The sequence below is a fragment of the Cryptomeria japonica genome, chromosome 6 (assembly GCF_030272615.1).
Source record: "Cryptomeria japonica chromosome 6, Sugi_1.0, whole genome shotgun sequence".
Lineage (NCBI taxonomy): Eukaryota > Viridiplantae > Streptophyta > Pinopsida > Cupressales > Cupressaceae > Cryptomeria > Cryptomeria japonica.
The window spans coordinates 94,994,517-95,013,772 of NC_081410.1; positions in this window are offsets into that span (position 1 = coordinate 94,994,517).

Genomic DNA, 19,256 nt, shown 5'->3' on the forward strand with positions numbered 1-19,256 from the left:
CCTATTATTCTTACTGGTTTGATTGGAGGATTTATATGTCCTAATAGGAGATCACGAGGTTTCTCCATTGGATGGGGTGAGATTCTCCTTAGTATGATTCAGCACCGTACTCGATATGCATGGGGTGTTTGCATGCTGGCACACTTATATCATGATCTTCATCAGGTAGTGTATGATGAGAGTGCGAGTTTATCTACTAGATGCACTTTATTGCAGATCTGGTGCTAGGAGCACATTGTTGTTACTCGACCTATCCATCACAAAGTTTGTGGAGAGAGGCAGCCATATGTATATTTTTATGCAGGTATTCTTACTCAGCATAAGCTGGGTAAGATGGAGTATTGGCGTTGGGTGCTTGATTCATTGGACAACATCACTTGGAGACCATATCTTGATTATGAGCCATGGATGGATGACGCACAGACATTACCATGTATTATGTAGAGTAGATATCTCATTGGGCGGACACCTTTTATTGTTGAGCGACAGTTGATTGGTTATATTTTGAGACAGTTTGGTATCATCCAGCCTATGCCTATAGGTGTGACAATATATGCTCGATGGTATAGAGATAGGCGAGATTGGGGACCGTCGTTGTCATTTGAGATTGCTCGTGTAGAGTTTTTTGCTACTTCAAGAGTGGCTTATGATACGAGATTACATATTATTGATCCCGGGGTTACTACAGATTATGCCCAGTACATATTAGCGCATCCTTTTCCTCACATTACTGATCCAGCAGATCCTCCTCCCAGCTCAAGAGATGAGGATGATGATTTAGATGATCCAGTTTCTAGGAGACGAAGATAGAGATGAGAGCTTAGAGCTACTCATGAGGCTGGGGGAGGTGGAGATGATGGTGGGGATAAAGGTGGTGATAGTAGGAGACCTAGACGGAGGGGAGGTCGATTGAGAGTCCGTGGAGGACCATTTGGACCGGCTAGTAGGATTGAGAGACCATGTTCTATGCGTGGGAGAGATGTTGAATGGATTGGAAGAGAGCATGGCAGGACTGGTATGAGATCACCGAGAGGGTTGCCATTGACAGGAGGCAGGGTGATTGGACTGGATGGGGGTTGCGGGAGAGGCATTGATTTTGGACAGATTCAGCCAGATCCTCGAGTTATTGCAGTGCATGGTGGAGATGATGAGGATCCTGAGGATCATGTTCCCCTAATTAGATGATGAGTGTAGAGATTTACTCAGACTGAGATTCTAGCAGTTGGACAGGTTGGTGGTGAGGGGATTGGGATTCATGCACCACAGCAGGATGTGCCAAAGCAAGTTGCACCAGTGCATGATATGCCAGATGTGGTTATACCAAAGCATGATGTGTCAGAGCATGATACCATTGATAGTCTGAGAGCATAGATTGATCAGATTCGAGTACAGGTGCAGACTCTTATGACTGAGCAGGATATAGCTGTTAAGAGACAACAGGATACTCAGGGCCTTCTTGATCACATTCAGCAGGTTGGATCAGGTACTCTCTTGGCCGACACTTTTAGAGCATTATTTTGGGCTGGGAAGGAGACTTCCTACTTGCGACGATGATATGAGGAGGTAGTTGCCAAGAGCCAGAGAGCAGGTAGTTGTCATACCACCGTGTTGATGGATACTAGCAGTGGTGGGGTGATGGGACATCCTAAGAGGAGTGGTGATCATAGGAGACAAGCATATGGAGGATCTTCTCACCCACAGCCATAGAGATGAACAAATTCATGTGGTAGTGGTACAGGACAGCCTTGACTTGATTTGCATTGGATGAGGCATTTGTATTGTTTATCTGATATCATTGTATACTTGGACTTTTATTGTTTTATGATGATCTATATGCAGACATGGACTTTATATGATGATGATCTTTATTATTATTCTTATATGTTACTCTATTTGATGATGGTGCTTTATGCGTTGATGATCTATATGCTTTGATTATATGGATGCAGTGATTATATGGATGATGATATGATCTTTTCTTTTTATTATGATGATAATTTATATAATGATGCAATGATAAATGCTTTTGTTGATTTTCGATGATCTTGGATGCAAAATGGAAATGATTTCTAACTTAAATGATATGAATGCAATGATCTATATGGAATGTTTTTTATTTTATATGTAATGTTTATGATGATTATGAATCTAAGTGCAAAGATGCAACTAAATGATCGTTATAAAATGATAATGCAAATAATAATGATGACACACTACATGATAAATGAAATGCACTTAATTTGAATGTAAATTAATGCAATGATAAAATGCAACTAAATGAAATGAATAATGATTAAAATGATTCTTAAAAAATGAATGGACCTATAATGATCAAATGCAAATTGTTTTTGTTTGTCCAAGTATACTCAATCTTTATTTATGACCGTTGATCTGTTAATGAATTGATATGCTTATAATGTAACTGACAAAATGAATGCTTATAATGCAGATGAATAATGAGCTAATGAAATGATCTAACTAAAAATTGTACTACCATTCTTCATATGTGATCTTGTAACAGTGCTTGGTTTCATCATTGAGCTTTAAAATGTTGTAAGAAAATACAAGCAACTTGACATAATGATTCAAGATGACCTGAGTATTTCTTACATGGATTTTTATATAGCAAGTTAATACAAGCAACTTGATATAATGGATCAAGCTGACCTGAGTATTGCTTGCAGAATAGACAAGGATTATCTCCTTTCATGCATGACTTGGAATGTCCTCCTTGATCTTTTGTTGATCATATCCTGAGACAAGTTCATACTGTAGTAAGAGATAAACCACAGACAACAATCAAAGAAAATAATTGTGCCCCATCATAGCTTCTCTAGTCATGGACATCCTTGAGTTGCATAGAGTACATGATTAGCAATAAAATCAAGATATAAACATTGAATCTTGCATGTCATTCACATGTTCTAATGGTCATTAGCTAATATAATCATCTTAATGAATGATCTTTGATAATCCTTTATAGCTTGTTGGTTTATTCTTCATTTTCTAAGTTTGACGATTCAGTTGTTATTAAATGCCTTGATTTTCATTGCTTTGTTGCTTTTTATCTATTTCAAAACCCTAGATGTTTTTTGATTTTCTAAGTTTTTCGAATGTTTTTGGATTTTAAAGATTCAAAAGATCACCTTAGCAAAAGGAATTAGGATTTTGCCCCTAGTGGAAACACAAATTTATTATGGATGTATGAATTGATCAAGATCCAAACCATGGCGAGATACAAATGCAGATTGATCGATGCTGATAAAATCTAAGATAGTGACTACGACAAGTATGTCAAAGATTGGCTAGCTGTTGGTAAGCTGCATATTTCTTGCTAAATGGTTCAGAGCAATGGATGCAAAAGATGGAATGGATAAGCTAGCGATAGATAGCAATGATAGATGCGATAGGATGAAGTGGATAGGTGTGCAAAGCAATCTCATAGATGGAGGAACTCACATTTTAGATAGCGCCTGTTTACAAGGTTTTCACCATCTAAATTTATTGTATTTTTTTGGATTTTATATGCTTTTTATTGATTTTTTTCAGGACTTTATATGCTTTTTATTGATTTTTTAGGACTTTATATCTCAAGGATAGAATTTCTTCAGATGGATAGAATTGATAGGTTCATCAAACTAATAACCTTTAGGGGTAGATAAATTGTATGCTCCTGATCCATATGTTGCTACTATGACGAAAGGTCCTAGCCAATTTGGTTCAAATTTTTCCTTCTTTTCTTGGTCTTGCTAATTTCTTGGATTCTCCCTTGGAACTATATCTCCAATCTAGAAAATACGCTTCTTGACTCTGTGGTTATAGTTTCTTGCCATTATTTGTTGGTATACTTTCAAATGTTCTATTGCATTTTGGCAACGTTCCTGAATCAGTTCTAGTTCTTGGAATTGAGAGACTCATTGTTCTTCTTCTAGTATAAGACCATGCAAGGATACACGTAGAGAAGGTATCTCTACTTATATAGGTAATATAGCTTCTGATCCATAGACCAAACAATATGGAGTTGCCCCTGTTGAAGTGCGAACACTAGTTCGGTATGCCCAAAGAGCAGGATTTAGCTGAACATGCCAGTCTTTACAAGCTTCATTTACTGTATTCTTCAAGATTTTCAAGATAGTTTTGTTTGATGCCTTAGCTTGACCATTTCCCTGTGGATAATATGGAGTAGAGAACCTATGTTGGATATGAAATTGTTCACATAGTTCTTTCACATCTTGATTTTTGAATGGTCTTCCATTATCAGTTATAATGGTCATAGGAATGCCATAGCGACAGATTATATAATTCAAAATGAATGATGATATTTGTTTTCCTATCACTGTTGTTAAAGGCACTGCTTCAATCCACTTAGTAAAATATTCAGTAGCTATCATAATGAACTTATATCCATTAGAAGATGAGGGATTGATCTTTCCTACCAAATCAAGGCCCCACTGTGAAAATGGCCATGATCCCATCATAGGATATAACTCTTGTGATGGTGCATGGATTAGATTTCCATGTATCTAACATTGTTTACATTTTCTAGCATAGGTGAATGAATCTCTTTCCATAGTAGGCCAAAATTAACCCATACGAGTAAATTTCTTAGCCAATGTTAAACCACTTGAGTGTGTACTGCAAATACCCACATGAATGCCATTAAGAACTCTCTCAAATTCGTCTTTTTCAAGACATCTCAACAATGTACCATCTAGACCATGCCTATATAGGATATCAGCAATAATGGTATAGCAAGAGGACTGACAGATAAATTTTCTTTGTTGATTACGAGATAATTCCAGAGGAAGGATATGATCTTTCAAATATTGGTAGGTTTGACTGTATAAGGATTCACTGGTTCCTGATATATGGAAAATTCAATATGTATGCTGGGATTGGATGGTAGGGGTTAAGATATCTTCCACAAGAAATTCGTAACATTGTTGATTCTCTTTATTTTGCAAGAGAGATACTATTGTAGCCATTGCATCTGCTACTTTATTTTCATTTCTGGGAATCTCGATGAATGTGATTTCTTTAAAGTGTCCTTTAAATTCCTCTATCAGCTGTTTGTATGGCATAAGCTTATCATCCTTTGTTTGATATTCATCATTTATTTGATTTATGACAAGTTGTGAATCACCATAGACATGTAGTTCTTTGACATTCCATTCAATGGCCATTTTAAGCCCTATAGATAATGCTTCATACTCTGCAGTATTATTGGTGCATGGAAAAGAGTCTATACGATTTTGGAATTGTGTGTCCTTGAGATGTGATGAAAAAGATTCTTGTGTCTGAACCATATTGGGTATAAGAACCATCGAAGTACAATTCCCAAAATTTTATACTTACTATCAAGATATCTACATCAGGAAATTCGATGTGCAAAGGCATGTTATTTTGTAAAGGTGCATCAGCCAATTGATTAGTGATAACTTGTCCCTTGATAGCTTTCCGGTCAACATATTCTATTTCAAATTCACTCAATATCATAACCCATGGCTAGTCTCTGTGTCAATGTTGACTTGCTCAATAGATATTTGAGAGGATCTATCTTTGCTATTAGTTTTACAAAATGAATCAACATATAATGTCGCAGCTTTTGGGTTGCAAATACAACTGCTAGACATATCTTTTTAATTGAGGAATAATTTAACTCATAGCCAACAAGTGTTTTGCCGATATAATAAACTACTCTTTCTTTTCCTTCATCATCATGTTGAGCTAGGAGAGCACCTAATGATACACTTGTTGCTGAGACATAGAGTAACAATGGTTTCCCCTTGGTTGGTGATATCAGTACTGGAGGACTCATAAGATATTCTTTTATTTGCAAGAAAGCTTCTTCACATTTTGTATCCCATTTGAATGGAACGTTTTTATGTAAAAGATGGGTAAATGGAAGACATCTATCGGCCAATTGAGAAAAAAATCTCCTGATCGATTGCAACCTTCCTTGTAAAGATCGTAATTGACTTATGTTCTTAGGTGACCCCATCTCCATGATAGCTTTAACTTTTCCAGAATCTACTTCAATGCCACGAGCTGATATAATGTACCCAAGGAGCTTTCCAGAGGTTACTCCAAATGCACATTTCTTTGGATTTAATCTCAATTGATATCTTTCTAGCCTGTCAAAAATCTTGCTTAAAATGTTCAAATGTTCTTTTCTTGTGTGAGATTTTGCAAGTATGTCATTGACATAGTCTTCCATGAATGTATGCATCATATCATGGAAAATTGTCATCATAGCCCTTTGATAAGTTGCTCCTGCTTTCTTAAGCCCAAATGGCATAACATTCCAGCAGTACGTTCCCCACACATAGGTGAAAGTTGTCTTCTCTTGATCTTCAGGTGCAATTCTTATTTGATTATATCCTAAGAAGCCATCCATTAATGAAAACATCTCATGGCTTGCTGATAAGTCCACTATGATATCAATGTTTGGTAGCGGGAAATCATCTTTTGGACATGCTTTATTTAGATCTTTGAAATTTGTGCAGACTCTTATGCTCTGATCTAGTTTTGATACTGGTACGACACTTGAGACCCATTCTGGATAAGCAACTAGTCTTATGAAACCCACTTCTAATAGTTTCTTGAGCTCGGTTTTGACAAGGAGAGCAATATGCGGATGCATCTTTCTTAGCTTCTGCTTAACAGGTTTTGCTTTCAAATCCACATTAAGATGATGCATGATAAGATCTGGGTTAAGTCCTGGCATTTTTGCATAAGACCAAGCAAAATTTATTTGTCTCTACTTAAAGAATTCCATGTATTCTTTCCTCTCTCTTTCTGATAATGAGGCAGCAAAATGAAGTATTTTAGGATCTTTTGATGTATCAGTGTTTACTGCTTCTGTTGTTTCTATCAGGATAGCAGATCTCTCTTGAAAATATGCAGGAAGAATGTCAAACTTTCCATCTTCTGGCACATCATGGAGGTTTTCACCATCAGATACGCCCTTTGTTTTCTCTTTTGATTGATCTAATGTTGCCATGAAATGGTTTTCAACAATAGGTCTCTCTCCTTATTTTATTTCATTTTTGCGACTGGAAAGTTTGGCATTCTCCTGATTACGAGAAACATCACTTGATTCTGCAATGGAAAATATCTTAGGATGGATGGGTTCAACAATGTTAAGGTATATGGCTAAGTCATTATCATTGGAAAAGACATTCAGTTCGAGGTTGTCTAAATTATCCCAATCGATTAGTTCAGGATGTAGAAGGGGTAAATCATAATCATTGTCATCATTAGGTGTTTCAATGTTCATGACATAATGATCATAGCTTGGCATAGAATAAATATTGTCATAGATTAAATGTTTGTGAGAATTGTCTTTCTCAAGCATTTCTGAATTAGTCTTAACAAAATTTATATTAGCATTTTGTAGCTCACACTCAAGTGGTTCTTCAACTAATGTTTGTCCCTCAAATGAATGGATTATATCCACACGCACATCTTTGATGCTACAAATTCCTTCTTGGTTAACCTCTTTTGCATTTAGAAGTTGACATATTTGTGCACATGATGAAGTAGATTCTTTTAATAGATTTTGTCTCCTTTCAAACTCAACTTCTTCTAGACTAATAGTTAGTCCAACTTGACTATCTCTTAGCTCTCCTATGGTTCTTCCATATTTGATTTTTGTTTTCACTTCTTGTAGCATTGCTTCTCTATTTTTGGCATTCCCTTTTCTTTTTGCATAGGCCTCTTTTCTCTGAATTCTAAGTTTCTCTTGTCCTCTTTCTAACTTCATCTTTTGTTCTACAATAGACAAGTCTTCTTTCATGATAGTTGCTTGATCTTCATTCTGTTCCTTACTTGATGTAGTGGATAAGGTATCTCAACTCCATTCATATTCATTGGAATCTATTTCTGAATCCTGATCTAAGATTACTCCACTATACCATACTGGAATGTCATATGGTGCAAAAAGTTCCTTGATTTCTGCCATCTCTATTTTTACTGCTCCTAGAATATCTTGTTCGAATTTTGCCTTTGTTTGTATTTTCAGAACTTGTTGACAAGATTTTTCTTCACCTTTGATGGTAGTCTCTTCTTCTTTCTTTTCATGTTCTTCTTGCTTCTTTTTCTTATTGGTTACCGTTTCGGCTGCTTGATGCAGCTTTTCTTGCCAATTTTCTTCTTTAGAAACTGATTTCTTTCTCCATTTTTGTTGTTGATGACTATGCTGCTTTTGATTAGACTTCAAATATCCTAGCTTGGATTTATCTTATGTGGATTGTGAGTGTGGACAAATGGGTTCTGAAATACCTTGATGTTGCTTACCAATTGGTCCTTTTCCTTCATATCCCATCTTTTGCATAATTTCATATCCTTTGCCATATTGTTTTATGGGAATATTGACTTCTGTTGATGTTGCTATAGTTTTATCTTCATCCTTGTACAACCAACCAAGAATGTCTTTGTCTTCATTTTCTTGTTCAAGAGTTCCAGCACTAACAAAGGTTCCTTTAAACATATGTTTTGATTTTCCTAATTCCTTTGATTGAATATATGTAGGTTTCCCATATGACTTAGGGGAAAGTGGAAAATTTTGCATAGAATACTTTCCCATTCCTTCATCATTTAACTTGAGCTTTTCTTCAAATTTTTCCCATAACTTTGCTTGAATTTATTTGGTAGGATATACCGATTCTCTATTATGTGGAACCCTTGTATCTTGTGTGGGTTTCAAATTATTGCAATATTGACTGGAGTCTACAATTATAGTGATCTCTTTTCCTTCATGAGGAAATTTTACACATTGATGATATGTAGAAGGAACTGCTTGCATCTTGTGAATCCATGGCCTTCCTAGAAGAATGTTATAAGAGAGGTTCAAATCTAAAACCTAACACACTGTATCATTTTCCACAGGTCCTATCCTTATTGGTAGCACAATGGTTCCTTTAGAAGAACACTCTGCTTCATCATAAGCTTTGATAGTTATTTTCTTTTTCAGATCTACTGCATTCTCTGAATATCCCAAAGCTTTTATCAAACTTAACACACAAATGTTTAATCCAGCTCCTCCATATATGAGCATATGTTTGACATGAGTTTTATTTATAGAGACTTCAACATGTAAGGGAGCATTATGAGGATGTTGTAAGGATGCGTCATCATTTTCTGAAAATGACAAGCAATGAGGAGAGATAAGGTGTCCTACCATGTTTTGGAACTGATCTACATCCAAATCTTTTGAAACTGTTGTTTCCACTAAAGCTTTTTCCAAAATTTCCTTATGCATAGGTGAAATCTTGAGAAGTTCCAGAATTGATATTTGAGCAGGTATTCGTTGTAATTGCTCTACTAAATTGTATTGTTGTGGATTGGGTGTTGGATCTTTTGCTACACCTGGAAAGGTAACCTTTGCTTTGCTTCTTGTGATAACATTGATTGGTTCTGAAGATGAATTTTCCTTAACAATGATTACATTTACCACATCATCATATGTATAAGTGTAATTCACTTTGGTTTTTTCTTTGTCATCTTTTAATTGGGACGATTTTCCTTTGTCATAATTTGGGAGTGGAGTTTTGAAAGCCAAGTGTGATTCGTTCATTTTATGGCTATCCACTGTAATGGTTCCATTATCGATTAGATCTTGGATAAGGTGTTTCAATCTCTGACAATCATTTGTTAGGTGTCCTTTATTCCGATGATAGTTGCAAAAATGATTGTCATTCCACCAATTGGGCTTGACTGGTGGTTCATAATTTCTTGTTTTTGGAAAAACAATCAATTTATTAGCAAGTAAAGTTTTTAGAGTTGATTCTAAAGATTCTCCAATGTTTGTGAATTTTCTTCGAGGATTGGAGAAAAAGGACTTAGCTTTGTTATTTTTTGGATTGTTATTGCTTGGATTTTGACTTGATAGATTGAAAATTGGTTGTTGTTGTTTTGTATTACTATTATCGTCATTCCCTTCATTGTTGACATTCCTATACTTTGACTAAAACTTGGGTTTGTCATTGTTGTTGTTGTTGTTGTTGTTGTTGTTGTTGTATGAATTATTGTAAAGTTTTAGTTCTCCTTTCTTTACCATTGCGTTCTCTATTTTTAGACCATTCTCAATCATTTTGGCAAAAGAGGGAGGACATTGCATCCTTAGTCGATAACTCATTTCACTAATAAGATTATCAATGAATATGTCCATTTTTTCTTGATCAGGTACATCTCGGGGATACCTATTAAACATGCATTTCCATCATTGTAATAAAATCATAAAGGATTCACCATTCTTTTGTTTAATATTGCAAAGATCTAGCATTGTTATTTCATTCCTTATATTGTAGGAATATTGTGAAATAAACCTATTCACAAGTTCTTCAAAGGATTTGATTCCGGATGGCAATCTTGAAAACCACTCCATTGATTGTCCATTTAAACTCCTAGGAAAAAGATGCATAAGGTAAGTTTCATCGTGAGCAAATTCCATGCTCATAGTACAAAGCTCCCTAATGTGATCTTGAGGATCATATTTTCCATCGTATTTGTCATATTTAGGAATATCGCAATGTTGCAGAAATGGTATCATATTCAAATTTTTATCAAAAGGATATGGGCATATATCTTCTAATGAATATTTCTTGGAGCTTGTCCCATTTTGCATGTCTTGTATTTGTTGTTGAAGATTTTGTATTTGTTGAGTAAGGTTTGATAAGGGATTATCTACATAGTTTCTCCTTGTTTCTTTGTGAGTCTTTTTGTCACTGCGCTCTTTTCTTTTATCATCCCTTTCTTTCCTTGTTTCTTCATTACTTTCTTTGTTCACATCTTCATTATTTTGCTCGTCTATGTTTTGGGTGTTACTTGTCTCTACATCTTGTTTCAAGATTTCCATGTTAAAGTCTTGTGGTAGTTTAGCTCCAGATTTTGCCAACATCAAGAGATATTTTTCTTTTTATTTTGCCAATAATTTTTCCATTAGCCTATCAAATTTGAAATCTTGCTCATGGTATCTAATGGTGCTATTGACTACTTCTTCATCAACATCAGTAAATCCAAAAGTGTGGAATACAGGAGTATCTTCTTCCTCCATTTGTTGTTGTTTTCTAAGTTGTTCGTGTTGGGCTCTAGTCCAAACTAGCATGTGTTTATTTCAAAGTTGCTGAAAGTTTCAAATGACAAAGTCAATAGGTGATTATTGGTTTAGGAAGATATGCTTTGTTGATCTTACCACTATTTTTTGTTCGTTGGGATAAAGCATCTCTTTGTTGAAAGGCACATCTTTGTAAAGTTTCACCGTCAAATTATGTACCGCAGCCACGTAAGTAGTGACGAAAACAGTGTAAGAATGTCCTATGTTTCAATAAGATCTTGCGATTGATATACAAGAATCTTATCCTTTTCTGAGTAGCTTTATAACTGGGTTTTCTTTTCTTAAGGTGATACTTAAAAGTCATACAAGCATTTGACAATTCACAAGTTTGTTTGATTCCAGAGTTGGTGCGATTTTGGTTTTGATATAACCTAGGTTCAAAATAGGAAAGATATATCCAAGATTAGGAACCTAGTATAGATTTGATCAAGCTTCGTGATAGAGGATTTGATTATCCTGATGAGAAACTTGACAAAGATGATGATTTTTGCACTTAAGATGGTTGAATCGATAGCTTGTTAAATGTTGATGTTTACAAAACCTTTTGAGTATAACCCGTTGGATTAGCAACCTAGTTGTTTGAGCTAGTTTGAAAATACGTGATGGTTTAGAGACAAACCTACTTCAAGAATTATTTTGACATTGATGTTTTGACACTTTGATTTTGATCTAGTGTTTCAAGTGTTGGAAAGCTTTTATATTACCCTTTTGATCAAACTTTTTTAGAAATTTGTTGGATTTTTGCTCACTAGTAGATGATAATTTTTTTCAATTTTTGACCATTTGGAACATGTTATAGACAGAAGACACAATGTTTAATAAAAAAAATGCACAAGCAAGTACAATCCCTATGGCAAGCTGAGACAATAGTTGTTGAATCTCATGTGGATTTTCCCCCAAGGCTACGCTATTCAAAGTGGATATTTAGATGCTTGACCCCACTGGCTCCACCCTCAGCACTCACTTCTTCAGGGCAGCCAAGCACCAGTTTCCATGAAATGTCCCCATGGAAAACTTTATATCTCTACTAGGAACCGTATGTATGTGAGCCGCTTCAAAAGTTCAACCTCCTATGCCAACAAATAGAAGGATTTTCGCAACTAGTACAAGTGGTTTTTAGTAAAGGCTTCCGGTCATGTGGCCATACATGCGGCACTTTCAGCTCTATAAATACAGAAGGTTCCTAGCCTATAGAGGTTAGGCTCCATAGGGTTTATGGGCAAACATAGTGTCGGTATGAACTTATCAGCACATGTTGTTTGGGACTTTTGTCACAAACACGATTTATTTATAGTGGATTGGAAGGACTCAGTATTAGCCCGTTTCCACTTTAGGTCATTCCCCTCTCACTAGCCCCCTCAACGCAGCTAGAGAAAGCAGACCCTCTAAAAGGATTTTAATTGCTTGAAAGTAAAGAAAGTGTAAAAGAGTGAGTTTGGTTTTTTGGTCACCCAATTAAGGGGAGAGCATATACCTATCACTTTTGAGACATGAAATACAAGTGTTCTTTTTAACCTTTTCAAAGCAATTGTTGGCTAAGTCCTATTTGGAGATGTTGCTCCAACAAGAATGCTGTTCATTTTAGCCCTTTTAATAGTCTATGTGCAACTATTTTAGAAAAAATACCAAAAATGCAAGTTGCATGCTGTCAATTCATCCTCTTAGTTAAACTAGATGAACAAGATATGATATATTACTTCCCAAATGAACACTGTTAATTAGCTAGATGATAAAATGCATAAAATTTGCCTTAAATGCCATCATGCACATGCATGTTAGTAATCTAAAAAATCTGATTTCTTGGACATTCGGACCTACAAGAAAATTTTGTCAGTTTTATAAATAGAAGCGCTAACCTAACTTATGTGTTATCTTTCTATTCAAAAGCACTAAATTGCAGATCAAAAGTGCTAACTTAGACTACAAAAGCACTGCTCTGTGGATACAAAAGCATGATTTCTTTGACATATGTGCTAACCTATGATGCAAATGTGCGAACCTATGATGTGAATGCGCAGAATTTAAGACAAAAGCGCTAACCTATATGACATATGCGCTAACCTATGATGCAAATGTGAATTTTTTCAAACAAATCCCTAACTTGCATGACATATGTGCTAACCTATGATGCAAATGTGCTAACCTGTCGAACAAAAGCGCTATCAGAATTCACACATGCGTGAATCTGCATTACAAATGTGTTAATTCTACTTTTTGTGATATTTTTAAAGGTATATACGAGGTCTATGAGACCCACGGTGGGAGCCAAAATGTGTGAGCTTGAATTTCATCCTCAGAATGTTACCTGTAATAAGTTAGTTTCACAAAATACAAATAGAAATGCATACAGCAAATCCAAATTCAACCAATGAAACTACATGAAATACATACTAAAATAAAATATTATTTTTACCTTCATGACTTATGTCTCATTGTGTCCTAACTCCACTGTTCCTTGTTGCAGATGGTGTACTCTCAGACAATGCACTGTTGGCTTCCAAGATGGCATATGAAGAATGGACTGATAACTTGTAGTTAACTAACACTATGATATGCAAATACTACATGATTATGCTAAAAATGATTATGCTAAATGATATTATATGATAATTGCTATATTGCTATTTGCTTAAAAAACTCACGGATGCATAAGATTAGCTTGCAAAATGCACTTGCAGTCTCTTGAAGTTTAACTCTCTCTCAACTGAAGCTCTTGATTTTATAGACTTTGAGAGGATAAGATGATGTGGCTTAGATCAATGATCCTGATCAGATCTACAGATTTGGATGGCTATGAGAAAAAGTGAAGGTTTAGAGAAAGGGGGAAGGAGAAGACAAGTGTCACTCATCTCACCTTGACTGGGTTGCTGATTGAGAGAATCTAGGGATGGTTGGAGAAGATTTAGGCATGAGAGGACAAGTGGACTCAAGTCCTTCCTAAGATGTAGGGAGTGTTGGAGAGAATATAGGAAATGGTCATGAAATATGTGTATGTACACAATTTCATTAAGTTTGGAAGTTGGAGATAAATGATAAATTAATATTTAAGAAATATTAATTTCCTTAGCCACATGTTTGATGAGTTGGCAAAGGGAAGATGAAGTGGAGATGGAAGAATGAGTTGGATAAGGGATTAAATAATTTTGAGAATTATTTAATATTTGAGACTATAAGATAGGAGAATAACCATTAAATAATGAATATTAATTGTTTGGAGGAGATAATTAAATATTAGATATTTAATTAACTTGGTTAAAAGAATAATTAAATATTAGATATTTAATTAATTAGAAGAATATGATAATTAAATATTAGATATTTGAGTGATTAGAAGAATGGGATAATTAAATATTAGATATTTAATTAATTAGAAGAATAGGATAAATGAATTAATTAATAAAATATTAATTAATAGAAAGATATGAAAATGAATTAAATAAATTAATCTTTTCAAATTAACTATTTAATAGAAGAATAATTATTAAATAAATATAAAATATATATTTAATTGCTCATAGCCAATTTTTATGTGTACACAAGATTAAATAAGAACAATAAGCACAACATAGAAAGCACACCATAACATAGGATTTTTTACGAGGAAACTTGCTATGGGAAAAACCTCGGTGGGATTTGTGACCCATAATATTCACTCACTGGCCAATAAATGGATATTACTTACAATAGGGTCCTGCACATGCAGGAAAGCCAACTGCCTAAAGCTCACTGCTTAATTACAAAAGGAAGTCTCACTGACTTACAAAATGGATTAATTAAATCCAATATAATGTATTGTTTTAGTTCAGCATCTGCTATGCCAGGTTCAATACCAATTTAAGCTCATACAATAACCATAAACCTTACTCCAAAATCTGCCTTAATATTCGCATGTTCATATCTACCTATTACATAAATGATCTACAAGATCTCATACTTATATATGAGTCCTATTACAATTTGCCTTGTTGGCTTACAAAAAGATATTACAATTAAATACAAAATACTATAAACAAAATCATGTCGACCAAGGTGTCAGTAATCATCTTTGTCACTGTCAATAAACTATCTATTGGTGTAGAGTCTACCGGTGTCGGTGCCTATCGGTGTCATAGGATTGCAAGGTTGCCATCAATGACAGTACCTTCAATCACCTACAATTTCTCATTTGAGTGTGCAATGCCAACAATTATTATTCTTTGTTGACTATTGCAAATTGGAGAAATCACTTCCAAAGGGTCAATGATGCTTTCTTTGTTGTATGAAAGTGCTTGTTTGACAAAGAGTTGTAGAAAAATAGGCTTTTTGGTGCAGGTACATCATCAAAACTCGAAAGGCTTGACAAAGTCACAAGTTCTTCATCATCTTCTTTAACATCTAAGCCTTCATCATTATGCTCCTCATCCTCTTCAGTTGAATCAGACTCAATAGAATGAATGGTTACATGAGTTGAAGCAGGCACCTGTGTTATTGTAGAAATGGTAGTAACTAGCGATGGAAGTGATTCCCCCGCATCTTGCATTTCTCCCTCATGTGGTATCTCTCCCTCTTCTTGTCCTTTTTCTGATTCTTGTAATGTTGGTTCCTCAGAAACATCCTTGTGTGCACCTTGAGATGAGGATTCTCCTTTCTTTGGCCCTTTGATAGTGAACTTCTATGTAGGTTTCTTTCCCTTTGACCTAGGAGATGAAATTGGTGGTATCTCATGTGGGTCCTGTCTATTCTCAATTCTCATTTATGATGTCTTCCCCATAGGTTCTTCATCATCCTACTCATCACCTAAACTTGTAGGAAGTTGTTTCATCCTTATGCCCTTTTTTAACAGTCGTGCATTAGTATTTTCCATGATGGGGGCAAATCTTGCAAAAATGGATTTATTTTCCTTTTGTGACCATTGTATAGGTGGAAGAGGAGTATTGGAAGTGTTGCTCTTGAAATAAATAGGGTCCACAACATTATCAGTAGTATCCTCCCATGTATATGAGATTTTAACCAAATTCATGTTCTCAATTTTCTCAAGTGTGAGGTGACTGAAATCAAGTCTCCTCACATCTTCATCATCTCTACAATTTGCCCAAACATCCTCTAGCCGATGTACATGTATATAATTCTGATGGATCTTATTTTTCATCCCATAGAAGTCGAAGTTATTGTAGACTTTAAATCTTCTCATGGTCACCCACTGCATTTCTTCCTCCATGTTCTTGGCTTTAGGAGTAGTCAATACTAAATGCTTGCCAATAGATTGAGAAGACTTGAGACCAGTCTTGTGCGAAGAAGACTTCCTCTCATGTACATATACTAATTGTCTGCATAATTCCATCACAATAATCTTATCAGATGGATACCTGGGTAGCATAAAAAATTTGCTAGTGAAGCAACCTATACTGATGTATGTGAATGTTGGAAATTATAAAAAGACACACCCATACTCACAAACTTTATTACATGTTGCATCAAAAAGCCTCTTTTTTTTCAACTCTTTGTCAAACAAGCACTTCCATACAAAAAAAAGGCATAATTGACCCTTGGAAGTGACTTCTCCAATTTGCAATGGTCAACTGAGAATAATAATCCCAGATTGGATTTTTCCTTCTATCACCTTTCGTAGACAATCCTGGAAATTGCCTCATGGAGGAGGTTGCATACACAAGGTAGGAAGTCATATAAAATTTCAAAATGGTTCTGACTTTCTTCAATTGTTCACAAATCGCATCATTGATTTGCTCACCCCAATCTATTTTATCATTCCCTATCCTGATGATATTCATATACCAGCACATCCATGTTTGAAAAATATGAGAATCTAAAATCCCTCTTAATAATAACAACAAGGTGACAATATCATTATACTCCTCAGTGAAGTCACTCCTGTGAAAGAATTTTGGCCAACAAGATGTTGTGGAGTTTCTAGCAGTTTGTAAGAAAACATTATTGATCATTTTCTTACACTTATCTTCATTTTCATCATACCATTTATGTGCACTTGCTGGAGTAACATCCACAACTTCCTCTACATAAGAACCTTTGAAAATACTATTAAAGTATTCACTATCCAGATGAATGACTGCATTCCCATCTACATCTTTGATATGTCTGGTACTGAGATCAAAACACTCTGTTGCTGCTAATACAAAGTCAGGATCATGAGCTACTACTGGAAAAGATGCATATTTATGGATCTCACTGGCTATAAGATGAGTCATTCTTGAAGGGGCTTCCTGAACCCTATTCAAAAACTCCTCCATCTCCACATTCTCTATTTTGGTATCTCAGATCTGGTCCACATTTGACTTGACAAAGATTTTTTAGAAAAGGTCAAGTACTTTTCGTACTTGTACTTCAGTTTCTTTTATGTGGACTTGCTAGGAGAGTGCTCAAACATTTTCCAAAGGCTGCATTTCAACACCAAAAATTAGTGTCCAGAGAATCAACATCATCAGAATTGCATCTTCATTGATCAGAATCAAAATCAAAAGGCAAAAATGCCTTAGAAAGAAAAAATAGCAAAAACTACAGGTCAGTTTTAAAAACTGACCTACACAAAGGAAGGTCATCCTTACATATCAGGTTTTAAAACCCAATTTGTAGGATAAAACAAATGAATCGACATGTCAAGTTTTAAAACCCGACATGTCAAAGGTATGACATGGTTGGCAAGTTGGGTTTTAAAACCTGACCTACCTAAGGGTAGATCAAAGGCATCCTGACCTGCACATGGGATAATTCAATTCACAGGTCGAGATTTATTCCCGACCTGCATCCTCAGGCAAAACAAAAGGCATGTTAGGTTTTAAAACCCAACATGCCTCTTGAGGTAAAACAAACTCGCAGGTCAAAAATATTTCCCGACCTACCCTTCGTAAAGGATCAAATGGCAGATCGGAAAATATTTTCTAACCTGCCAAAAGGGAAAGGATATACTCGGCATCGAGATTTAAATCTCGACATTCCCAAAGGAGAAAGTCATGTGCAGGTTAGAGTTTGAAATCTAACTTGCTCTCTAAGGCAAGATACGCATAAGTCAGAGTTCAAACTCCGACCTGAGCAAGGGTAAAACAATAGTGTTGGGTTTTGAAAACTCGACATGGGGTATGACATGAATGGTAAAAAGAGTGTCGGGAAATAAATCCCAACACACAAAAATCTAGCACAAAAGAAAAAGAAACAAAATAACCACAGAAACTTGAAGAAAACAAAAACCCTAACCTGTAGAAAATAAAATAAAGAAAAAGGAATGAAACTTACCTCAAATCTGCCAAAAACTGAAGGAAATTGACCTCCCAAAACACCTAAACCCTAGATGCAGTCGCTCAGGAGAAATCTACAATGCAAAGCACCAAAATGCCAAAAACTCAATAACAAATGATAAAAATGAATAACAAAACTCATTTACAAAGGTTAATTAAGTGCATTCAATACACTTAGCGCACCGAGCAGGTTAGGTTTTAACCCGACCTACACTCAAGATCACCCACAAGCTAGGTTTTAAAACCTGACCTGCCATTAGAAACAATAAACTTGCACACTGGGATTTAAAACCCGATGTGCAACTCAAAGGATAAAACATGCAAATCGGGTTTTAAAACCTGACATGCATAAAAAGAGAAAAGAAAAAGGTAACTCTTAAAAAGAAAAAGATGCTTAACTAAGATGCAAAAGGGGCATGACTTATGAGGGAAGTCGACCAATCTCAGAGTACGTGAGATATTAAATGGACAAGTTTTGTAGGGGGGGTCTCACAATTCAGTCCAGCTAAAATCAGTGACAATTGCAGACTAACAGGTCAGGTTTTAAAACCCGACCTACCATTAAAAATAGCAAACTTGCACACCAAGATTCAAAACCTGATGTGCAACTCAAAGGCTAAAACATGCAATTCGGGTTTTAAAACCCGACAGGCATAAAAAGAGAAAACAAAAAGGTAACTCTTAAAAATCAAAAGATGATTAACTAAGACGCAAAAGGGGCACGACTTATGAGGAAAGTCGACCAATCTTAGAGTATGTGAGATACGAAATGGATAAGTTTTGTAGGGGTTTTCTCACGATTTAGTCTAGCTGAAATCGACAACAAAAGGGCTTCATACTTAGCTATGTTGTTCATGCAAGGGAACATTAATGTATAAGATCTTGGGATGGTG